Source organism: Neofelis nebulosa, chromosome 15 (genome assembly GCF_028018385.1).
Source record: "Neofelis nebulosa isolate mNeoNeb1 chromosome 15, mNeoNeb1.pri, whole genome shotgun sequence".
Classification (NCBI taxonomy): Eukaryota; Metazoa; Chordata; class Mammalia; order Carnivora; family Felidae; genus Neofelis; species Neofelis nebulosa.
In genome coordinates this window covers 62,549,720-62,576,271 of record NC_080796.1, presented here as the reverse complement: position 1 = coordinate 62,576,271, position 26,552 = coordinate 62,549,720, and the positions used below count along the sequence as shown (strand labels likewise).

The window sequence follows — 26,552 nt, the reverse complement described above, 5'->3', positions numbered from 1 at the left end:
TGAACCATGTTCTCTCTTACATCAAAATCCATTCATCTTCTCTCTTTCTAGGAGTTTCTCAAAGTTGTGGTATTATTTTTCTCAGCCCGATCAACTTACCTTTTTCTCACACCTTTGGCATATCCAAGATTGGATTTGAGAAAAGGGAGAAACCTCTCATCAGGAATGGAAAGTCTCCATAACACTGTTTGATGAGCAGTATCTTAGAAATATCAGAAATCACAGCTGCTAATCAGAGTCATGAGAACTGAGAGTACTAAATCTTCACTTAAGGAAAATGAATCTTTCGATGTCTTATGTGACTGAATGCCTTATGAATTAAATATTTGAATAGGTGAATGAATGAATGAATGAATGGTGTGTTTGGATGTTTGCATTGGCATATGTGTGGGTGGTACTGTTGTGAGTGCTCGTGTTGTATGTTTAGAGAGTTCCACGTGTGACTGGCCAATTCCATGTGTGACCACAAGAGGTGTTGAGAAAATCCCCCTAAGTATTGCTTTAAAAATATCATTCAAACTACAATACACAGTCATTGAACTTCCAACATTATTTGCATGAACATAAAGAAGCAGAGTCATGGAGCATATAAGGAGGTTACATTCTCATGCTCATGCTCATTTAGTGAATATGTATTAGGTCACACACTAACCCTGTAGTAGACACCAGGCTAACCGACATGAGATATAGTGAATACATAGTTTAATACGAATATATACTTAGAATAAATGTGATCTATGCAATAATAAAAATAAGCACAGGATGCCATGAGAGCAAATGTTATAAAGTCCCCAGCTACTGCTACTGAAGCCATAAAGTGGCCAGAAACATTCTCTAGAAGGAGAGCCACAGAGCCACGGAAAGGCTCAGATTGTATGGGGAATGGTGAGTCACATGAAGTGGCCAAAGCACAGACTGCATGGAGGCTAGGGGATGGGACAATAGCTCGTTGGGAAGCTGGAGACGTAGCGTGGAGTCAGAGAACAAACTTGGGTGCCATCATAAGCAATTCATACAGAACTTCTAGCCTACATTACAGGAAGCCTTGAAATTGTCATAACTTTATTTTTCAGATGACCTAAATACAGCAGATTATTCTAGTGCTTCCCTGAGGTCAGTCTTTTTGAAAGCCAGTAAGGAACTTTGAAGCTATTATCTTCCTGAAGCAATCAGCATTCTGAAGAGGTTACCATGGTAGCGTGCTATGAACATATCCTGTGCAGTCAGACAGACCTGGGTTTCGAATTATGGCTGATTCACCCATCCAACAAGCTATGTGACCTTGGTGACAGGGGTTAAAGACCTCTGTGCTTCATTTACTTACGTTGTGATACTTTATCTCCTGTGTAGACTATGTGGTTTAAATGAGATAGTCTGGCATATGCTCAATAAATGTAAAAATTTGAAGACAGAACCCTTTGGTATATTACTTGTATTAGAAAATGAGGATTTCAAATCACAAGGTTGGTTTCCTCGCCAGCTAAATTATTTCCTTATTCTCTTGCACAGGTGATTCAGATCACATATTTTTAGAAGTAAGTTTGATATACTGTTGAATTAATTGTTGAATTAATGGATATATATATATATATATATATATAGAGAGAGAGAGAGAGAGAGATATATCTATAGATAGAGATATCGATATATCTATAGATTGATATATCTATAGATATAGATATCTATATCTATAGATATATCTCTCTCTCTCTATATATATATATATATATATCTATAGATATATCGATATCTCTCTCTCTCTCTCTATATATATATATATATATACATATATATATATATATATATATGTATATATATATAATACCAAACTGTTCTGTACTAGAGGATCAGTATGATGTTGATGAGTTAAATGGTGTAACTTACACCATAAGGTGTTTACAAGGTAGTGGCACTTTCTTCGATGCCCACAGTGTTTTCTTTTTCAGAGGATAGAATGTGAATGTCTTAGTCCTTTTTGAATAACTGAGGGTCAGAGATAGCATTAGAATTTAAATCCGGGTCTTTCCACATTGGAGTCTATGCCCTTGCCAGCACACTCTATAGTGCTTCTTCTTTCTGAATATCTGAGGCCAAAGTGCCTTTCCATGGAAACTTATTAGAATTCTCTTCGTGGTTAGGGGATCCAGCAATGAAAGCTGCTTTCCTGGTTTTCTAAGTCTCTGGGAGAGGATTTACTCCGTGGACAAAATGCATGCAGCTGTCAGAGCAGTACACTCTGGAAGAGGCCAACAAGTTTACAGTTCAAGACCAGATGTGGTCGAATGTGTCGACAAAAAGCAGGGTCGCAAAGTCAAGAGCCAATTTTCCAGATCAATTTTTAAACTGCCTCTGCCGATTAGAGCAGTGGAGTTGCCCATACATTTCTTGGAGAAGGTATTGATCAGGGAACAGAACTAACATAATTCATCCCAGCTTAGAAAAATTGTGCGCGAGGTATTCCGCTCGATTCATCTTTTTTTTCCTTTTTCCTGCATATTTGAAAACATTTTGGAGGGCAACTGTGGGAATCATCTTCCCCGGAACACTGGCAGATATTTCCCAATTCCCTTAATAGAAGCTTGGTGCCAGGTCAAAATGCTTTGTTAAATATTATCCTAGCTGGTGCCTTTATTTCTAGCAGTCTATTGGCACAGTGTTTAGAACCCAATTTTCTACAAATATGTTTAAAGGTAAGGAGTCATTTTTTCCCCGGTTGTTATCTGGGAAGTTCGGAACTCAGAGTAGCTGCTGAGCAGTGCTGTCCTTCATGAAAGAATATAGGGAGGTAAGTTTTAGCTTTTTTCAGGGAGTCTTAGCAATGAGCTGCGGTTCTGGAAGCTTTCCCGTGTTCATTCTTTTCAAAATGAGAAATCCTGACATTCAGCCTATAGTATAAAATTACTCAAATTCCAGTTTTCTTTCCAGAAAATTGACAGAGCAGGATATATTTTGCATTGCTAAATAGGCAAAAGCAATTGCTTCCTGCAAGTCTTGAATGCACATTGTTTTCTATGTATCATCCAATAACCTCTTGTGGTGAGAAGACTGGGTTTGCCAGACCTGGAAACACTGGATGAGACCTGAACTACTTTCAGGTGGAAGAATCAAGCATATTAAATGTGAATTCCTTCTACTTCTTTTGTGGAAGAAAATGTCCCAGGGGAAAAAGGAATGTATCCTCATGGCCATTCTGCAGTTCTTATTCTTATATGAATGCCAGTGGTCCTCTTACGTCCTAGATTTTATTCCATTCATGACCAACACCAGCCCATTCATTTGGACAACACATGCAACATAACTGAAATTTTAAACAAACAAACAAAAAATTGTACCTCTTCTTTAGCATCTTTCCACTCAATTTGTTGGGAACGTTTTCTCATGTGATCTAGTCCTTTATGAGCAAACATGAATGTGTAATGAACGTGAATGGCAGTTCTAATGTTACATTTGAAGTCTTACGTCTACGCCCCTGGCATGAAGGACCTGAGTTATTGAATGTGCAAAAGTAGCATGCAAGGTAAAGGGGATTCATGACTCACTTAGCATTAGGCTTCCACTCTTGGGAAAATATTTCCCGCTGGACAACCTGATACCCTTCCGTTTCAAGTAGTGGGGACAATGTTTAGAAGGGGATTTTAACAAATACAACACAGCATCAACATACATGGGATTTGCAGGTTGTAAAATGAAACAGAGAATTCCATAATATTCCAATTTGTTACATCTTAACTCAGACAGATATCTACAAAACTTGTTAAAAACAATGTAATAAATATAATGGTATTGGGATAAATAAGAACCCAGAGTGAGCACAGGAACAGCACCTCAGCCTGAGGATGTCAGGGTTAACACAGGCGGTGCATTAAAGTAGCTCCTGAATGAGTCTGTAGTTTGCACAGTAGAGAAGGAAAGGAAGGTGGGACATAATTTGAAGATGACTCCAGTGATCTTTACTCTTGTATAATTCCATCCCACTGAGTATGGATAGGGCTTGTGAATATAATGAGATACTACTCCCATGATTGCATTATCTGACAAAAGAGATTGTGTAGATTTAATCAAGGCCCCTACTAGTTGCATTAATCAAAAGGAGATTGTCTGGGCCTGATCTAATCAGGTGAGACTCTAAAAGACACTGGGTCCCTTCTGAAGTCGGAGAGCTTGGAAGTGTGCAAGGACCTGAGAGCAGCCTCTAGGAGCTGCCCAGACAACAGCTAACAAGACCCCAGGGGCCTGGGTTCTCGAGCTACAAGGAAATTTATTCTGTCAGCAGAATGAAAGAGCTCGAAAGCAGATCTTTCCCTAGTTGAGCCTCCAGCTGGTGATGCCACCTGATTCCAGCCTTGTGAGACACTGAACACAGGGCCTAACTATGCTGGGCCTGGACCTCTGGCTTGCATGAAGTAACCCACGGGTGTGGTTTTAGCCTCTAAGCCTTTACAGCAATAGAAAGTGAACATAGAAAGGAATCCTGCAGAGGGGTAATAGCATGAGCTTCCTTGTAGGAGAGAAGGTATGTGGAGAGAAGGTAAAGGGTCCCCTGTTGCCAGTCAGACATCTCATGTTGAGGAATGGCAGGAAGTGAGATAAGAAAAGTCCAGTTGGAGCTACTTTCTGTATGTTTATAAAAAGGAGCACGAACCAGGTTTGGGCACAGATGGATGATTCAATCTATGTTTAGAAACATACATATTCAAAGTATGAAATGGACAGCAGGGAGGTGGTCCTAAAACCAGAGACACGGGTGAGGGGGCTATTGTAATAATTGAGGCAAGAAGAGCCTCAGAGATATTTGAGTGACCAGCCTGTCTCTTGGGCCCATTTGTTTCCACATTTGCCTTAAGTTCCTCTCAAAAAACAATAGAATTGTGGCCTCTCCAGCTGGATGAAACCTGAAAGAACTATCTGATGGTATAAAGGCCTCACCATAAACTGACAAAATATCAAGTTGCTCAAATGAAAATAAGTGGATATAAGCAGCATTACATGAGTTATAACATTTTTGAAAATTGTGTGTGTGTGTGTGTGTGTGTGTGTGTGTGTGTGTGTGTAAGTTCTGTGTTGACAGTGTAGCATTTGGTTGATTCATGGCACTGTTTTAAGGTGAAGTAGATAAAGTATATATAAAGTTGAGACACATGATTCATCTTGTCTGGCCTCCTGCCTTTAGACAGGAAAAATATTATTATTCCCATGAAGTAATTGAAGTTGAAGAGGCCAACTAAACTGTCACCAGGTACTAAGCAGAGGGGAGAGGGTGACTAGGGCGTCATTCTTCAGACCCCTGTTTTTCCCATTATTCCACTGATAGCAGGCAAGCAGGTGATAGCACTGGAAAAGCTGGGACACAGCTTAGCTACAGGAACAGGGTCATGGGAGAATTTCCCAGATGAGCCTGGGAATGATGTGGGCCACAATAAGCACTTCTATTCAGAAGTCTTTGTCATATGTAGTCTGAATGTTTAGAGTCATTGTATGGTTTTACCAAACAGGAAAACATCTCATCTTTTAACATGCAATAGTGAGCCTCCACGGGTTCACTCCCAACAGTTTTATTAAATAGAGTCAAACTTAAAGAACTATGTTCAGCGTTTTTCATCCACCCAAAGGTGAGATTTCATGGTGCCAAAGGCCTTATGTGCAATCTACTTATGTGTACCTACTGAAATAATCCCTAGAAGCCCAGATATTGCATATTAATAACATGATAACCATTACTGTTATGACTTCCTGCAGCATTTTTATTTCTTGTAGCTAATCTTAAAAAATTAAAAAAGAGTTTCATTGTTTTAGGTCCTTACCTAGATGAAACATTTGCTTTTGCACTTTAAGGGCTGTTAGAAACACTGTGGTTAGAGCAGAGCAGAATAGTATATCTTCAGGGACTCTTTCCAGGCTCCCTTTGAATTTACTAGGGACACGGTACAGAGCAGGGATGCTGTCCATGTGGAAGGGAGTGATAAGGGTCAACATTTTCAAACTAGGGTGAAAATGTCTTTGGTTTCCATGAGGATCCTGGAGGAATAGCACAGGAGCAGTATTTCTGTCCCCTGATGAGCTGAGCATTCATGGCCCTGGAAGAAGAATCACCCATCCTGGTGGGGGGTGTCAGTGGTGACTGAATGAATGCCAGAAAGGATAAAAGATTACAAATTGGGGCCTGGCTCCAGCTGCATTGATTTCAATCAACTGTGGAATTATTTTTTCTTCATGTTTCACAGCCTTTTGCTTTTCCTCTCATTTTCCTCACATCTTAGGATGTGAGGTAGAACATGCTTGACCCAAGCCTGTGCTGTTGGTGTGCCTGAGAAGCACTGATCTCCACTCTAGACATGGGCCATGTTCCTGAGGTCCCTAAAAGCCAATCGGTGTCATTTGTGGTTTCTCCAGGTGGTGCTAAGAAGTGTCTCATTGAAACTCTAGAAAGGCTTCTCTTTGGTGGGTCATGCTACCCCTGGGGATGACTACAGAATTATAAAAAGAATCAACGTTTTGGATCCGATTCCAATATGAGACAACACAATCAGCTATAATCCAGCATAACCGTAACAGAATGTTACATCATCATTAACTTGGGAATTTGCTGTTTACATGTTTAGGCTTATTCATATTTTAACCCCGTCGAACTGGCCACATGCAGGAGAAGGTTGCAATCCCTTCCCTACAAGTAAAGTTTGCAAGGAGACCTCCGCTCAGTGCCAGCTTCGCCTTTGAGCCCTTGTGCCTTTATGGTGATTACTACATCTTTCCCAAGTTCTGACCTTAGCAATGGGAGAGGTTCTGCCAAGGTCCCACAGAGCTGCAGCCCCACAGGCATTTTGCTGAGATCCTGTAGAGTCATATCACTGGCGTAGCTACCCAAAGGCCCACACCCAGGAAAGAGCAAGGCCAGAGTGCTCACGCTATGCCCGTTATCCCTGCCCATCGAAAAGGATGTGAAATCAAGAACCCTCAAAGAGGAGGGGAGGAGTGGGGAACAGCAGCCTGAAGAGGAAATTCTCTGTTCATCCTTTCATGTTCCACATTGCATCATCTCTTGGAAGCCTTACCCGCTCCTCCCTCACCCCCACCCTCTGCTGTTACACAGTTTTATGATGTCCTGTGTCATTGAACTTACTATACCATAGGATGCTTCCATGACTTTCTCTTACACTAGAGTTTAAACCTCTTGAAGGCAATGATTATGCTGCTTTATCCCATCAAGTAATATTTGTTGACCTCCTACTATATACCAGGCTTTTTTGCAGACACTGGAGGCTCAGTAGTCAACAAGACAGATAAGATCCTGCTCTTGTGCACCTTACTTTTGGTGAGACAGACAAACTTACAGACATGTTTCTAAGTACTTTTATGTTCCCAAACTCTAACACTGTGCATATGATATATTAATAAACAAAATATATATGTTAATATATATTTTAATATTTTATAACCTCAAAGTGTGTAAAGGATGAAGTTCCTTTTATTTATTTATTTATTTATTTATTTATTTATTTATTTGAATGTTTATTTTTGAGAGAGAGAGAGGAGAGAGAGGGCGTAAGTGGGGGAGGGGCAGAGAGAGAGAAGGAGATACAGAATCTGAAGCAGGCTCCAGGCTCTGAGCTGTCAGCGCAGAGCCTGACACAGGGCTTGAACCCACAAACTGCAAGGTCATGACCTGGGCTGAAGTCAAATGCTTAACCAACTGAGCCACCCAGGTGCCTCTATTTCATTTATGTTTTAAGTTTATTTATTTATTTTGAGAGAGAGAGAGAGAGAGCGCGCAAACAGGGGAGGGGCAGAAAGAGAGGGAGAGACAGAATCCCAAGCAGGCTCCTCACTGTCAGCACAGAGCCTGATGCGGGCCTCAAACTCACAAACTGTGAGATCATGACCTAAGCCAAAACCCAGAGTTGGCTGCTTAATCAACTGAGCCACCCAGGTGCCCCAGGATGAAGTGCCTTTTAAATGTGGATTAAGTGATCCCATTTTTTTTTTCTGAGATACTCTCTCAAAGTGTTACAGTCTTCACACCTGTCTGCTGACTATTGAAGGACCCACCAAGGAGTGTCGTGGGATTTAAGTCAATCCACAGGAATGACTGGGGTTTCAGCCCATCACTCTGACGGGTAGGCATATCAGGGAGGGCACCACTCCACCCACGAGACAGTGGTGTGAATGTAGAAAGAGATGGTACGAGAATGACAAAGGTCACAGTGAGGACCCCAGAGGGTACTGCTCCATGTTGCTGGGTTTGTAACATTCCAGCAGAATGTTCCCAACATGCCATACCCCAGCCCACCCCATGGAATTTGAGGTTCTCCTTTAACCTTGGGCCTTCCCTTCTTTAGGAGTGACTGTTCCTACAATCTTTCAGAATCCCTATGCTGTCATCTCCTATCATAGTGAATATCTATGAGATGTCAGCAACTTCCCCTTCTAGAACCATCGCTTGCTTTTTTCTGTGACCCATACGGGGCTGTTCATAACTATGACTCCCTTGTTACAGGTGTGGAGGTGGTAGGGAGGTACCTGACTCAGGAAGGGACACTAGGAGTCTTTTTCAGGGAATTTTATGTGCTCTGAAAGAGTGGGTGTATTTTTTTCTTCTGGAGTCATGATTTGTAGGGAGTTGTAAATAGTCCATTGAACAAGCCAATTTTATAATGTAATAAAATAATTTTTTTTTGTTTTCCACTATCCTTTTAAAATTTTGTCTTATCTATGTAAAACCTCCTATAGACCATGCTTTTCGTCATGCTTAGATCCTAAAGTCACTTTAAGTCACAAATACAATTCCACTGTAGAAATTCCAATGTTGAGCCCAAGATGTTGATGAAAACTCTGAACTTGATTTAAAGTAAAATATTCTCCCAGTTCTGGACTTAGGCCTGCTTCAGGCTGGGAGGCAGTGGGAGAGAGGGGTGGGGAGGAATGCCGTGGTTGACTTTTGCTGTATTTCTCTGCCTTAAACTTCTAACTGTCCACTTCCCAGGCTTGTTAAATAATTTCTGATCCTTTTGGGATCAGAGTTTGGGTGGAGTAGGAGGCATGTTAAAAAGTGAGGAGAATTCTGACTTAAAATGTTGTTTTACTAAGCTGGCTTCATGCTCTCTGGGTGGCAAATGTTTAAAACCATCTTACCTCTTGCAGGAACTCTCATGAGTTCTTTAGATGTTCCCATTACTGGAGACCTATTTTCTGCAGTCCCCCTGACCCATTTAGACAGCTTTCTTGTGAGTCCTTCTGCAGCCCCTGAAAATATACCATTCACCTTCAGTTTCATGCTGTCAAGGTTCCATTCAGCCCACTTGGTGGCCTTACTGGGCAGAACCCAGGCTGAGCCCACACTGGCTCTTCTCCCATCTGGCCTACCTCTAGTTGGTCAGAAACCCTCATGCATCCCCTGTCTCAGCAAACTCTGGGCACATCGGCTGTTCCCAAGGCAGCCCTTCTATGTCGCAGTCATGGCAGCGTTAGCTTGTTCAGCTCTAACTCAGACCCAGCTGTCCTTGTCTTCCAGTTCTTAGTGGTCCCATAGATAAATCCTCAGGAGCCTTGAAATGTAGGAAGTTCACAGGAGGAGCTCCTAATATGACTCTGTCCATTTCTTTGCAAATTCTGCATGGGATGATCTGGCTCAGGAACTTCATCTTCATTTTACCTTGGCGACTCACTGGAAACATTACCTTAAACATTTTCCAGATAATATGTGCCCTAGAGATATCAGGGTCCCTGAAGAGACAGACCATCTGGGAAGACAGAGGCCAAAGAGATCAGAGACAGAGGCAAAGCCTTGACACCTTTTGGAGCCCTGGATTTATTTTTATTATTTTTATTTTTAATTTTTTTCAACATTTATTTATTATTGAAAGACAGAGAGAGACAGAGCATGAGCAGGGGAGGGGCGCAGAGAGAGGCAGACACAGAATCCGAAGCAGGCTTCAGGCTCTGAGCTGTCAGCACAGAACCCGATGAGGGACTCGAACTCACACTGTGAGATCATGACCTGAGCAGAAGTCGGACGCTTAACCAACTGAGCCACCCAGGCACCCCATGGAGCCCTGGATTTAGCCAAACTTGGAACTAGAACTATCTCTACAACTTCTCTAATCATCCTTTTTAGCCTCTGCTGGTTTGCATTTGGTTTCTGTTACTTGTGGGTGAAAAGAGTCCTTGCTAATGCCCTCCCGCCCCCACTTGCTTTTCATTTAACCTATGATCCAGGCAAACTAGACCCATCTATTACCCCTGAAGTTATCCCATGCTTGTTTCTTGTCACTACTTTGTTCCAGCATTTTCTTCTCAGGAAATACTCCCTCCCTTTGCCCACCCTGTCCTCAATCCCTCTTATAGCAGAGAGGAAAAATCTCCATCTTTGTGCCTGCATGTAAGTGGGCACACATGTGCACACACAGGGTGGGCTACCTGCTTGCTGATTGCATCATAGGAGCAAAGAACACTTATTTCAGAAGTTAGCCGAGTCTTAAGTATAGAAAGAGAGTCAGGCTGTGTTAGTATGAAAAGTTGAGGCCACTGAGTCTTGTCTGGGAGAAAAACATTTAAAAATGAGGAATCAAATTTTTTTTTATTAAAAATGTGGCAAGAGCCTCAACTTGGCTGCTGAGAAATGGACAAGAAATGACAGGTATAAGGCAAAAGTCTCTGGAAGACAAGGGGAAGGATGTGGCAGGGACTGCTAGTTTTCCGTGGACATGTGTTCTCACCTTCTTTCATGGTAAAGGAGACAGGACCGGGCACCTGGCTACCTGGGTGCCAACTACACTTCCCAACCCCCTGTAGTTGGTTTGGCCTTAGAACTGACTTCTCACCCCTGGAACTGAGCAGAAGAGGTATGCGCCACTCCCAGGCATGCTCTGTAGATGATAGGCATTCTCTTCCACTCTGTTCCCCTTCCCTGCAGGCTTTAACCACCAGGCATGGCCACCTTAGCCACGTGAACAATACAGGGCCTGGAGGACAATGAAACAACATTTGCTGACAAGCAGGTCCTTGAATGATCGTGTGGAACAGAGCCAAAGGCGAGCCTGGAAATCTTACTTAAGACTGCGATGTCAAAAAGAAAGACTTTTAGGTCTTTGAGTTATATTAGGATCTCTTTATATATCCACCTTGACTTACTCTAGCTGTGGTTCCAGATTAATGATACATGGCATCCCCAAATAGGATGTCTGGAAAGGTATTTCCTGTCTCGGAGGGCACCAGGGGCATTGGAAGGGGGATACGTGATGTAAACTTTAAGGTGTCGCCACACTGCAGCTCTCCTTGGTTATCTGCAAACCCTGCCACTGAGCACCCTTGTGTCAGGGGCATTTTGAGAAACTAAGGATAGGACTGATGTAGGGCAGAAAGAGAGGGAAAAAAATGGCTTGAGATGATGAGATGCAGAAAAGAGATTGAGGAAATGGTGAAAGCAAGAAATTGTAGGAAGGTGACCAGGAGAAAGCTGAGCCCCCAAAGACCTCGAGGTACCCTGAGCAGGTTCTCCGAAGTATAGACGATGGAGATTCAAGCCAGTTTTCCTCACTAGCTGAAAAATAACCCCAGCCTGTTGGAAGATGCGAGCAGGCACTTAGGTTATGGTTATATTCTGCTCTCTTGCTCAACTCCTCTTATCTCTCAAAGCCCAATTTAAATGTCACTTCCTTCACAAACTCATCTCCACCCTTGAGTCCAAATGAGAGGGGATCCTTTGGGAGTGTTCTGCAAAGTTCCATGAGTAGGAGCCCTGATCCTTAGTTGGACCTTATGGGCAGCCCTGAGTAGTATATATGACATTCAGCTTTGCATCGTTATAAATTAAAAATATAATTTTATGAAAAGATTGTTTCATTACAGACATGTTGGTTTACAAAGTGACATTATGATCTATCATCAGAAGGCCATGAAATGAGCACGGATTCATTTCATTATTTCCTTTATCTTTTTTATTTATTTTCATTTTTTTAACATTTATTTATTTTTTGAGAGACAGAGAGTGAGTGGGGGAGGGGCAGAGAGAGAGGGAGACTCAGAATCCGAAGCAGGCTCCAGGTTCCGAGCTGTCAGCACAGAACCCAACGTGGGGCTTGAACTCATGAACTGCGAGATCATGACCTGAGCCAAAGTCAGATGCTTAGCCGACTGAGCCACCCAGGTGCCCCTTGCTGTTTCCTTTAAAAGGAAAAGTGAAATACTTCTCCTGTGCCCAAGAGCATGACAAGTACCTCCTATCTGAGGGTCAGTAGCCTCTATTAAAGTCAGAAAGATTACCCTAAATTCCTAGAGCCCCTCCCATAGTCATCAAATTATAAATGTAAAGTTGCGGGAGTTTTTTTTTTTTTTTTCCTTTCAGGAAAGAGTTCACGATTTCACCTTCCTTTGCAGTGGAGTGAGTGGCTGAAAAACAGCAACTCCTGATGAAAACCCAATTTCCAAATACATTCCATGGCTTATTTGTGGAGGGAAATGTTCTTTACCTTTTGAACTTTCAGATAGCTGGCGAAAGCAAATGGGTAAACTTTTTTTTTTAATTAAACAGGAAAAAATATCACACCCTGGCTTGGCTGGTTACCAAAGGCAGGGGTTTCACGGCTATTCCTGAAGGATCACTTCATGCATATGTTTCTGGGTGACAGGAACAAGGACCCAACATGGTTATTGTAGTGGCGACATCCTCAGTATCTTCCTAGAAACCAGCTGCTGCCTGGGTTTCTGGAAGGGGGCAATGAGGAGAAGCATAAATGATTCGTTTTTCTGTGTACCATAACCTTGCACCTTATTGCCTATAAATCAGAGCCGTTTGAAAATTCACCACATCCTTTTTCTGTCCAGGCCTGTGAAACTGCTTCCTTTAATCCAGCAGATAGATGCCTGTGGTTTTAGAGCCCTGGGATGTTCCACTCCGTGTGCCACATGCGTGTGGTTAGTTAATGACCTGGGTGTCTACTGAGGTTTGTGACCACGGATTGTTGCAAAGCTCTACCTGACTCCTTTCTTCTCCTAGAGAAGATGAGAACATTCTGACCATATTAGTCATGCTGGGCCTTCTTCTTCTTCTTTTTGTTTTTTTTTTAATACACAGGAAATGTTCCTCTCCAAGAGCACATAATTTGGCCAATGGTAGCTTCCTATGTTCAGAGCAACTTCACCACCTATCATGAGTTCTCCAAGATAAAGTTTGTAGTAGCACTTTAGCGGTAGAAATGTCACCAAGTTGCATAAACTCAAGGCATGCTTTGGCATTCAGTCAGACTACAAATATTGATTGAGCAGAGTTCATTGGGGTCGCTAAGATGAACTGGATGGTTTATCCTTCATCCTTAGAATTTTCCATGTTTCACACAGTCACACTGGCTTTATTTTGTTCATAAAGAAGCATTTCAACATTGAACTTTGTGAGCAGGCAGTGCCACCCCTCTTACATGAAAGAGTTACTAATCAGAGTGGCAACAAAGCTGGACTTGAGATCCACGTAGCTGCTCTTTGGGGCTGAAATGTAGAAGCCCGGCTCCCAGTGCTAATAAGTTGGTAAACTAGACCACACCCAGGCCTCCTAATTGATATTTTCTCATGTGGAAGCTTACTACTGTCTTTCAGACACAAAATTAAAGTCTGAGGCTGTCTGCGTGGGGTAGACATGGAGTAGAGGTAAGAGTTGCCATCGTCTACACAAAGTCAGTTGATGGGTTAGTCATCTGTGGCAATCACTCTTACGTGTCAACTTGACTATGCTTATAATACTGAGTTATTTGGTCAAATAGTCATCTAAGTGTTGCTGTCAAGGTATTATGTAGATATGATTAACATCTACAAGCAGTGGACTTTATATAAAGGAGATTCCTGGACAATCTGGGAGGATCTGGTCCAATTCTTTGAATGGTCTTAACAGAACAGAGGGTTCCCTCTGGAAGAAGAAATTCTACCTGTGGACTGGAACATCAGTTTCTGCCTGAGAGTTTCTTCCCTGCCCTCCCTGACAGCCTACCCTACATATTTTGGACTTTCCTAGACAGCCTCACAATCACAAAAAACTAATTCCTTGCAATCTCTCTCTCTGTCTTTATACGCACGCGCACACACACACACACACACAGATATATAATTAATATGTAATTATATATCATTGATATTAATGTATTATAGTACATTTAATTGGTATTATTAATGTATATAATTAATATTATTAACATATAGATATGTATTCATATATCTCCTTTGCTTCTGTTACCTTGGCTGATACTGATACACCATCTTATCATTAGCCTAGAGGTAACAGCCAGCTTGATGATTTTTTTTTAACTGAATCAAATACCAGTGCCCAAAGATAGCATATAAGGTGAGCAGTGACCTTCAGGGCATGTCTATATCACAACTACACAAAATTTTCAATCTATTCTCAACACAAAAGCCAGAGCTATCCTACTAAAATATAAGTTAGATCATTTCCCTCCACTGTTTAAAACCCTGACTGATTTCCTCTGACACTCACAGTAAGGTCAAGGTTTTTAGGTCAGCCTGCAAACACACGACACCGGAGCCCTGATTCCTTGAACCATGTCACTTGTCTTCACCCTCTAGCTCCCACGTTCCAGCCACACTGGGCTTTTCTGTCCCTCACAGATACCAGGTGCCTTGTTACTCAAGTCTAAGACACTATTCCCTGGTTTGATTTTCTTTTCTTCATAGCACATATAGCCACTTAAAATATTCCATATTTACTGCTGTGTCCAAAATCTATTTCCTCTAAAATGTAAAGCCCCATAAAAGCTTCTGTTTTGTTCACTGCTGTATGTACCTCCAGTATTCACATAAATTGGGCAACCTACTAATATCTATTGAATGAATGAATGAATGAGCTTAACAATGGTGAAGCCAGAGAAATACGTGAGTTGGTGTTATTTGGACAAAACAACTGATTTAACAAATTTGAATTTTCTGCTAGGCATTTTTTCCCCCACATAGATACCATTTCAAAGGGAACTGATGTGGTCAAACTTTGAAAGTCTGCCTTTCTCCTGAACATTTCCGCAGCAGTGACCATACTGGTCACATCTGTGTTGAAATCCTCTCCTCTCTTAACTTCATGATTCTGCACTGCTCATCTACCAAGATCCATCTCTAGGGTCACCCTTTCTTGTGAATTCTTCCAGAATTGCCTTAACAGAAGTGATCTTGGCATCTCCTGAAGTCCTCAAAACACATATCACCTCTGCTGCTCATGAGATCTATGGTTGTCTCCTTCTGCAACTACATTTCTATATGTCAGTGAATTCTGGGGGTCGGAACTGTGCATTACACTTCCTTGACTCCCTGCAGCCACCAGCACTGTGCCACACAATGGCAGATTTCCAATTCCAATTTGTTGGAGACATGAATGGCTGAGTGTCATCAGTCATTTCTCTGGTCGATGAAATGAAAGAAGCAGAGGGAAAGGAACCGGGATGCTAAGCGACAAGAAGAGCCAAGAGAAATGCGTTCTGCACACTCTGACACACTCAGCCTCATCTTCAGACGTGCACACTAGCTCATCACTCTGTGTACCAGGATGAGGGCACAGCAAGGGATGAGATCCGGTGACTTGTTTGGTAAGTAGGGTTTCCATTTGAAGAAGGTCCCCTCCTTTTATTTCTAGAATATTGTAAGTGGAAATAAATTAGAAAAACAAAACCAAACTCGCTTTTATTTCTCTGATCCATACTTCTCTCCACCATCCACTGAACATTTATCTGTGTAAGGGCTGTCTCTCCTACTGGAATATAATGCCTATGGGAGTGAGGACTTAGTCTTTGTTCATCACAAACCCTGTGCTGCCTAGAACAACGTCTAGTACAGATAGGCATGTGGTATTTGTTGAATGAATGAATGAAATGGATTAATCCAAGTAGTTAGTAGTATCCATTTCTATCCCAAAATGTTCATTTGTTCTCTGAAACAAGAGTCAATATTCTTCCATAAGTCTAGTTGGACCATTGTCCACAACTCATTTGTCTAACACCACAATCAAACCCCTTAGACACTTCAACTGCAGGACCATAAGGCAGGAACATACCGTCTCCTACATGTGTGGCCACAAATGTAGTGTCCTGTATATTTTCAGCCCTCGACTAAAGTGGCCAAATGTTCCTAGAGGATGTTAAGATGGGTCTTATGTTTTGGTTTTTAGAAAGCAGTTAACAAAAGAACTTCTAAGCCAAGTTCTAAAGACACACGGTGGTGATGGTTGCACAACAGTGCGAATGTACTTAATGCCACTGAGCTGTACCCTTAATAAAGGGTAAACTGGCAAATTTTGTGTTGTGTACATTTTACTGCAATTCAAAAGTAAATAATGGAACAATGAATAAAAAAAAGAACATTAAGCCTACTCATATTGTGACTCGCTAGAAGGTCAGTCAGTACAGTTCTCTCACCAAGGTGAGTGGGAAGCCAAGGATATTTCCCCCTGCTGGAACTCATATGCCTTTTTCCATTTAGACCCCATCTGAGGTATTAGAGAAAGATCTGAGTTTTCAGAAACAGCTTGACAAGTTGACAATTATAGTTCCACATTGCAAACATTTATTTTGCAAATACGCTTGAACAGAGAGTAGTGCTTCACATCACGTTCATGATCAATAAAATGAGTATATACCAGGCTTTGGAACAGCCCATAATCTTATACTGAATTCTGCCAGTTGAAGGAATCTCAGCATCCTTCCACCGTTATTTATTAGTTCCTACATTTATTGCTTTTTCAAAGCTTATAACTACAAGTGAAATTTAAAACAGCTTAATTAAACTTCAGATGTGGGGTTCTGATAAGCCTGGCGCACAGCCATGACATTCCAAGATTCTCAAATAGCATAATCTAATTAATTTTTTTCTCTAGAACATAGAGATCATAAACAGCAATCTGAAACACTTAGTGTCCTGCCAGCTGGCATCTTCTCGTTTCCAGTTGCCCTGCACTATAATTTTGCTCCCATTTGTGAGAAACTGTGGATTTCTCCACTTCGGTAGATTGTATTAGGTTACCTGCTATGCAGCTGAGGCATTTTTTAATGAACTAATTGCATGTTAGTTAATAATAGAACATTGCATCAGCAGTCAACTGTCAAATATCACTTTTAAAGAAAATACTTCAGTTTTGCAGTAGGAATGTCTGGGAACAAGACTGACCTGTGAAAACAGTATGATTACCCAGCACTGGGCTACTGAATTATAAATGGAGGCTTGTGCATTGGATACCAGTATCATTAGCAATAATAATGACAACAATAAATCCATAAAATGCAAATTTTAATTTTTCCTACCAAAATAATGTTTTCTGTAGTCCATGCTTAATTGCATCAGGGTATAACAATTAAAAGATAGGGAGGCATACTGGGTAGGCCCGTCACTAAAATCCAGTCCAATGTTCTGACTCTGAATGTCGTAGAGGCTTCTATATGAATCCAGAACCTTCTGTAATGTTCAGCTAAAGTTAGCTCCTAATTCTCCCACATCTAATTTGGATCTGATGGGTAATCATTCCTCACTATGCACAGATCACTGATGGTTTTGTTGACACTGACTGTCTTTCCTTTAAGGTGGCAGGTGTCTTTCCATATGCGCTGCTTCTGGACCTGTTCCTCCTTGGATCTATTACTCATTTTCCTGTGCTCTGCTGTGCATTGCAGGGGACTGACCCTTATATGCAGGGTTTCCCAGGCTCCTGTGTCAAATGGCCCCCCTCTGGTTTTAGCCCTTGAAAAAGAAACACAGGTAGGAGATCGAAGGGTGCAAAGAAGTGAGGAGAAGGCCAGGACACCTCTCTCTCTGCCCCTGGTAGCATCTCTGGAAGCAGCCGCCTCTCTTTGCCCCCCGCCCTCCCACCGCCCTGCAGGCTCGCCATGTTCCTGCCTCCAGCTCAGAGGCTGCAGGTCTTCTTGCCTGGGCCTCTTCCTGGGTTGCGTCACTGTCCCATTAGGCTTCTTAACTGTTCTATCACCAGTGTAACTAACTCCTTGTATTAAAGTCCTACTGTTCTAAATATTCAGTGGTTTTTATTTCCTGGCAGACCATTACTGAGATACCAGACAAAAACTCCCAGTCTCCTGAGGCTATATCCACTTTGCATTCATTTCAGAGGTTTATTTCTCAACATTTTTATTATATCTCTTTGATGCAGGATTGCACAAAATATTTTTTCTTCCTCTTTTAAAGAACATGTTGGATTTGAGAGAAAAGAGAAAAGACTGGGGGAAGGGCAGCTATTTATAAGGTCTTATAACTCTACCTAACGGTCTGTATCCTGGAGTTCTACTTTTCCTACACAGCAGGGCACACATTTTTGGTGAGGTCACATACACCCGGGGATATGATGTCATCTTGCACATTGTGTTACAAACAGGTTTAATAATGCATTGTTGCATCTTAAACTCTGAGATGGAATGCTCTGCTCAAACAGCCAAACCCAGGATCCATCTGGTAGACGTGTTAGTCAATGACCCCAAGAGCTCAGCACATTTCTCCCTATTGAGATAGAACAGAAATGACTCTTACAGATTTAAAGCTCAGTTTTACAACACAGCAATGATGTCATCACTGTGTTTTTTTTTTCTTCATGTCTCTTCTTTCTCTGCCTCTTTATTTCCCCCTCCACTCTCCCCCCACTCCTCTCTGTGCTGCTCAAACCTTACCTGAAACCAAGTAGCTTAAAGGAGGTACATACATATGCTGGAAAACTGTTGGCATTTCTCATAGGCGAAGCAATCTAGAACCTTTCCTACCAATGTCCACCTACCGGGCTTAATGCCTATGTAGAAAGATAATATATCATATCACAAGGCAACCTTGTCCATTGTGGAATACGTATGACCTATAATGTGCAAAAATAAGCACCCATCGATTTCACTACTTACAAGACAACCATTTCTTCAGTCTATAAACTACAAAGTCATCTTGACTCCTCTCTTCTCTCCCTGTCTCTATCCAGTCACAATGCGCTCTTACTCTTTGCCTTCTGTGTTGCTGATTACCATCTCAGCCTCCCCCCTGTCAGTGTCCTGGCCACATTCACCATTTCCTGAATTCTTCAAGAAAGTTCTCACATCTCTTTTGTTGTTTGTGTTGTTCATCCTTACTGCTTTCGCTGCTAGGAAAAATCTTATTGATTGTTCAGAGTCCTCCAAAAATGTCCCTTTCCTTGCAAACATACCAAATCATGCACAAAAATTGATCCCTGATCACACACACACACATACATACACACACACACACACACACACACACACACCATTCACACGCTTTCAAGGATAAGGGGAACAAGGGAGAAGAAGGACTTTTGGAAGCTAGAAAGCAGATGGATGAATGGTAAATGACATAGACACCAAAGGATGCAAAGTACTTAGCCAGCAGTAGGGCTGAAAACAAACCCAGATTTATACACTACATAATCCCCAAAGGCTCACAATTTGGCCTCATCAGGTACCTTGAGAAATAGGAGTGAAGGGGAGTGGACAATTTTTTTTTTTAATTAGTTGAAAAGTATTTTTAAAGAAATGGGCAGATCACCAGTTTCCTAGCTCATTATGCCAGACTCTCCCTCCTCAGTTTATTGTCTAGAAAGCACACAACACAGGATCTTAAATAACAACAGGCACCGTTGATGGTGTAGATTTCTTACTAAAAGGAGTAATCCTATGCATAGTGAAAGCAAACACTCTCCACTCTCTGTGTCCACTTGGTTCGCAGAATACTAGCTGCCAGGCAGGACACTGAAAAACAAATCTTCCATGGAAAATATTTCTTTGCTAAACAGAAGGATATAAAGATATTGACAGTGGAGATTCTCCATTAAAACATCCCAGCCAAATCACTCCACAGCGAGCCCAACAGTTAACAAACCCATTCATGTACTCAGAACAGAAAATCAGTTTATGAGTGCCCTATTTTTTTTTTTTGAGAGAGAGAGAGAGAGAGAGAGAGAGAGCAAGCTGGAGAAGGGCAATGGGAGAGGGAGAGAGAGAGAATCTTAAGCAGGCTCCATGCCCAGCATGAATCCCAATCTCACAACCGTGATCAGGATCTAAGCCAAAATCAGGAGTCATACACTCAGCTGACTGAGCCACCCAGGAAACCCTGAGTGCCCTATTCTTAAATATAAAAATGAGTAGAGGGGTGCCTAGGTGGCTCAGTTGGATAAGCATCTGACTCAGTTTCAGCTCAGGTCATAATCTCACAGTTTATGAGTTCGAGCCCCACATTGTGTTCTGTGGCTTAGAATTCTCTATCTCGTCTCTCTCTGCCCCTCCCTGATCATTCCCTCTTGCTGTCTCTCAAAACAGATAAATAAACTCTTTAAACAGTGTAAAAAAGAAATTAGCAGACCTTGGAGGAAAGCCTCCAGCATGAAATAGACAGAATAGAAAAGAACTCCCATCCCTCCTTCCTTATCACACAAAGCAACCTATTTGAGATGATGATTTACAGAGGAGAAAACTTCCATATCAACAAAATTTTACTAATATTATCAAGGAGATAAAATATAAATGCAACCATGTAATAAGAATCAGGGATTTAAAAAAAAAAAAAAAGGAAGGGAGAAGTTGTTAACAGAAGAGAAAAATGTGAATATAGTAGGACCAATATAAGTGCTCTGAAATCAAAAGAGCAGGGGTTCAAGAAAGAGCAGTGAAATGAAGAGAGGAAAACATTAATAAAATTATTCAAGAAAAGTTCCCAAAATAGAAGGACAAGATTGAAATAGGCTACCAAGTGCACAGTAAACAAACACAGACTCATACAAAGGCAAATCATTGTAAAATTCAACAAAGAGAAGATCTTAAAAGTTTCCAATGATAAAATTTTTTAAATGGTCACACACAAAGGATCAGGAATCAGAAAGACCTCAGACTTCTCAGCAACCCTGAACGGCAATAAAGGAATGCCTTCAGACTTCCAAGGGTGATGATTTCCAGTCTAGATGTCTAGATCCTGAAAAACTATCAATCAGATAGGAGGCTAAATCTACAATTTCTCAGCTCAGTTTCTCTCACATGGAAAACTACTAGAGCATATTCTCATCCAGAAAAGAGATTGTGAACTAAGAGAAGACGGGATACAGGCAGTAGAAGCAAGACAGAGGCTGTGGAAGGAGATCCCAGGAGGGAGTGTGTGCCCCTTGTAGCTCAGAAGGCTTGGAGAGAAATTCTGGAAGGTGAAACTGAATGACAATCAAATGGCTTGAATGTCTTAAGAAAAGATGTAGACAAATGTTGACATGTTCGGAGTCAAATTAGTGATAAGTACATAAGAAATAAATGAAAAATGAGAAAAAGATTCATTCTTGGGAAAATAAAAAGTTACACAGGGAAGGAAAAATAAATATATTTGACATGACTCAGCTATGCATAGTTTCCATAGCTACGATAACGGAATATATTTGCCTTAACCAGAAGTACATGGAGAGTGGGAGGGTACGCATGTGCAGTGAAAGGAAACAGAGTCAACTCCTCATCTTCCGTAAGGGAAAATCGATAGATACAGCCTAAAACTGAAAAATCAAAAAGCAGCACTACAACCATGCCATTTAGAGGGGCACCTGAGTGACTCAGTCCGTTCAGCATTCAACTCCTGATTTCGGCTCGAGTCACGATCTCATGGTTTGTGGGATGGAGCCCTGCATCGGGCTCTGTGAAAACAGTGTGGAGCCTACTTGGCACTCTTTGTCTCCCTCTTTGACTCTTTGTCTCTCTCCCTCCCCTTTGCGCATTCTCTCTCTCTCTTTCTCTCATGCTCTCTCTTAAAAATAAACATTTTTTTTTAAAACATGCCATTTAGAGACATGGAGGTAAATAATACAATAATCAGCTAAAAGAGGTGGTGATGATGTTTGCTTCTGGGCAAAGAAAAACGGAAGGACAAAAGCTACAACATGCTGGTTTTTTTTTTAATTGTTAATCTTGCAAAATTATGTGGATATGTAAATGATGTGATACACAACATTGGTGAAAACCAATCACTATCAGGAAAAGTTCATCGCTCATTCCACTTTACCTCATGAAGGGCATTGCTTGACAAGGTCCCACATGTTATGCTGGGTTATGACTGCCTGTGTTTCTATTATCTGGTGGATCCTGAGTTCTTTTAGAGCAGGAACTCTTCTCACTCATGTTTGTTTTCTTGTTTAGCAGGCTGCCTGACACAGAGTTGACATTCAACAAATATTTACGAAAAGATTGCTATAGAACTACAAGCCCTAATTCTACCACAAGGCATGATAGAAATCAAATTAAGTCCTCCTTTGAATGGAAAACCACCAAATATTTGAATACACCTACCATACCTACTCTTGATTCTTCTCTTCTTCATTAGATGAAAAATTCCCAACTCACCAATGATTTGTGGGTCACTTTTAAAATCAACTCACTGTCTTGGTCACAGACCTCCAGTCAGTTCTAGCTGGTCTTCATCTCCCACAAGAACTAGATAAAATGTTACAATGTGTGATCTAACGTGTACAGATCAAATAGAACTCCCGCTTCCCTAAATCTAGATACCATATGTCTATGGATTAAACCCACAATCACATTACATTTTCTATAAGTCATATTTTCTTGTGGCTGTATGTATAGCTTATAGTCTCCTATGAATCATTAATTCTTTTTCTAATTTATTCATGACAAAGCCCCTCTCCGCCATTTTTCTATGTGTATGTTTGATTCTAAGACTGTATGGTTTTTTTTTCCTTTTTATATATATTTTAGATTATTGTTCACTCAGCCTATTGAGACTATTGTGTTAAGATCCTGTGAATCAGTAGAACTCTCCTTCCTAGCTTCTCATGATGTGCAAATTTGATTTGCACACTTTTATAAGTTAACTCAAGTATTAATTAGTTTGCTGACCAGGTGAAAGATGATGCTTGAAGTCCTCCACACAACATTATAAACTCGCCTGTGGGTTGTCACTTATCTGTTACTAAGCACACTCCAAGCCCAGCCATTCGTCTCATCACAAAGTCCCTTAAATGTTTACCATGCAGATGACACGTATTCACTTTATCTCCAAAGATATCATGAAAATCCTTGTCAAATAGCTGGTGTAAATAACCACAGCTCTAACAAAAACAAACATGTACCGTGTATGAGCCAGGCCCTGTGCTTAAGAACAAATAATATCAATTTACATACCAAAGCTTATTAAATCTTTACAACAACTCCTACAGCTACTGTATTTTTCTCACCTGCCAGTCTAGTAATACCATCTTTTGGCTATGTATTTCTGTCAAGTGGGTTGAATAAATACTATATTTGTATTGCCTTCCTGTAGAGAGAAGCTGGTTAAACTTTACAGAAAATCCAATGTTTCACATTTTAGCATTTTTGACACAAAACTTCCCCAATAAGTTTACTCATAGAACTCCTTTTCTCAAATATCATGCATTATGCAAAGGAATACAGTTGGAAAACACTGTGCTGACCCTTTATCCCAGCTTTTCCAGACCTTTCCACAGACTTGCCATGTGCTTCCCTTCTCCAGGACTTTGACTGTAATGATTCTATTCCACCTGAATGCCTCCATCATTCTTCCACATTTATATCTATAAATTGGGCCCATCCTTCCTAATTTAAGTGCGATACATTCCAGAAAAAATTATAATTATCCTCAAGAGAGGAATTCCTCATCTGAAAAAGCCAGATGTCCTCCCTAAGATTCTATTACACAGAGCTTGGTATTATTGCTGTCATGGAATTCCCTCCACTAGATTCAAAGTTCTTTGAGATCAAATGACTATCTCTTATTTACACTTTTATTCAAAATCTACCTATTAAAATAACTTACTCATAGGAGGTGCTTACTCAAATTTGCAGATAAGTCCAGAGCCTAGATCTGTTGACCTCCCAGTCATCACTATGGATGCTCTTTAGGAGATCATTTGGGGCTAATATGGGGCTGGCGTACTTCCCAATAGAGACCCCCGAGGGGAAAAAGTATACCTCTAAGCGGCACTGTTGGCCTTATCAACAAGATGTAAGTCTTCTCAGCTTCTGAATCCAGACATAGACTTCTAGATTTGAATGCAGGAGTTTGAGAGTTGATAGATATGTTGTTCCCATCTTACAAAACAACACCCATCCAATGAGCAGTGATGGGAAATATCACATCTCCTAAGCCAGGCCCTTGACATGAAGATGAGTGGGCCAAGAGGTGGAGGTGCCTGGCCTTGGTTCATCCTGGCCTCCCCTCCCCAATGCCCCCCCCCCCAATAGACTGAGAGTTCTGGTCCCAACATCACTTGTGAGCATTATAACAATCACTCCACGGAGAGTATTTTAGCTACAAGAGTCAGAAGCCCAGAGATTGAAGAGTAATCACATCCATGAGCTCTTTTAATAATAAATTGCTTGCATTTCAGCTGAAAGTGGTTGGATTGGCCTCATTTAAGACTTAGCAAACATCTCAAACTGGCTTTCAAATGCTTTTGATCTTCTATAACCCAAGTATGTTTAGCTAAGCACTATCCCCTTAATTTTTAAAACCCACATGTACTTTATAGGAAATGTTGCTCACATTGTTTTGATTCATTTACATGTTAAATCATCAAAATATTATTTGGGAAGAGTGTTTTGATGTCCAAGAAGACTTTTCAAGCATTTTTATAAGCTGTTTTTCTTAAAAACAGGAAGCTTCATTTTGCCAAGAATAAACAAACTGAAAGCTCCAGAGGCAGGAGGATGCTTGAAAACTCCAAACCCACAAGGTTGAGTGGGTTCTAAACTTGGCACGACACCTTTCCCCATCCTTTTGTTTAATGTGGTTCCCTGTCTTCCTCCCAAAACCAAACCCCTAAACCCAGGCTAGGATGCGGGGTAACACAGCAAACAGGAAGAGAATATAAACAACAAATGGAGGCGACACGAAAGCCAGGCTTTAGTCCCCAGGCTTCTTTCAGAGAAGCCAGTAACATCATGGGTTGGGAAACTGAGGCCCTGAATGGTGAGCTGTTCTTAAGGTTGCAGGGCAAATCTGGATGCAAGCCAAGCAACCTACACAGCACGTTTCTTGCCTGCGGTGTTATGCCCTTACCCTCAGCCGTCAGCCCCCCCAGTTACACAAGGCACACACCTTATGCCCTCCGTTGAAAAGAGAAGTCCGTTTCAAATCTTAGATCAGCTGTAAATCACTAAGCCTCGCTGCTTCCAAAAGCCAGAAAGCACCTCATCATGTGTTTTCAACTCTGCCAAAGAAAAGGGTCCTTCCCAGTGTTGATTCTGTTCAGGTCCAGAAAAGTTTGCAACGGTGTGTGGGGGAGATAGCGATGTGGGCGGGCAACACTGAGTAACCTTGCGCCATACCACAGGAAAACATTGCTGACTTCACTCATAGTCTTTCTCAAACACTGGCAGATTCCTTTGCCTGGTGCTTGGGTTTCCAGAGGTAGACATCTCTGAAATTTCGGTCCACGTCCAAGTATTCGGAACAAAATACAAGTCACTCCCTGGCCTGCATTTCAGAGGCAGCCGGCGCCAAAAACCTATCTGCAATTTTTCCTCTTTTATATCCTAATTCTGAACTTACTTTTCATTTGACATTTGGCCCTAGAATCCTAGGAAAGGGGAGGAAGGCAGGAGCCAACAAAAAAGCTATTCAACCTAAGTTAACCCACATTGAAAAAGTGAAATAATCACTTTCAGAAAGATATTAGATTTGCATTGCACGGCATTTCGAAGTAATATGACTATGAAGCTGAAAAACATTTAGCATTTCCCTTATCCCATTTCTCACTCCGAATCAAATTAATACTAAATTCTATCTCTTTAAAAAAAATCGTAAGACACAAAATTTGGCTCTTCTCTCAACCTGCCTCTGAGCCAGCCGAAAATTCCACCACATTTAAAATGACCAAATATGCATATGGAATTCTCATTAGAAATTGAAGGGACATGGTTATACCCAGTTGAGTTGCTAGAGCATGCTTTCCACCTGTTGTCACTTAACAACCTCCGTCCACCCCCCAGTACTAAAATCATTGGGTTATTTATACCTCAAGTTCTTAGAGAAATCTAACAAGATAGCAGAATGCAAATGTATTTTGCTCTTTGTGGTTTTCCACAAATAGGAAATGTATTCTCTTTCCCCAAATGTATATGAGAACTAAGGGCAAAACTGAATGCTACCCATATGTTAAGAAAAGACTGAAGATTTTTTAAAAGCTATGAAAATGTCTCTGAAAGGGATAAAGATTTTTATTCCTTTTATCTTATGTTTCCTCCCTTGCTTTTAATGAGGCATAACCTTCTAAGTTAAGGCTGTTTCTGCATTGGAAAAGTAATAACTGAACCGTTTGCCAGGCATGTGCAGAGGGAGAATTGCAGTCTGGGAGGAAGACTTGGTTAATAGAAAGAAAGAAAGAAAGAAAGAAAGAAAGAAAGAAAGAAAGAAAGAAAGAAAGAAAAGAGGGAGGAAGGAAGGGAGGGAGGGAGGGAGGGAGGGAGGGAGGGAGGGAAGGAAGGAAGGAAGGAAGGAAGGAAGGAAGGAAGGAAGGAAGGACAAAAAATGGAAAGAAAAGCAAAAAACTGCAGTTTGGCAGAGTAGAAGCAGAC

The 26,552-nt window shown here is 41.2% G+C and overlaps 1 long non-coding RNA gene across 1 annotated transcript; it reads right to left on the bottom strand.

Moving 5' to 3' along the window:
* Positions 1–12,303: 12,303 nt before the first annotated feature.
* LOC131496255 (uncharacterized) lies at positions 12,304–25,459 on the bottom strand. The gene is made up of 2 exons (XR_009254400.1): positions 25,075–25,459; positions 12,304–12,696 (listed from the first exon to the last, which is right to left on the bottom strand). It is a non-coding gene; the product is annotated as an uncharacterized LOC131496255 (long non-coding RNA).
* Positions 25,460–26,552: the final 1,093 nt, after the last annotated feature.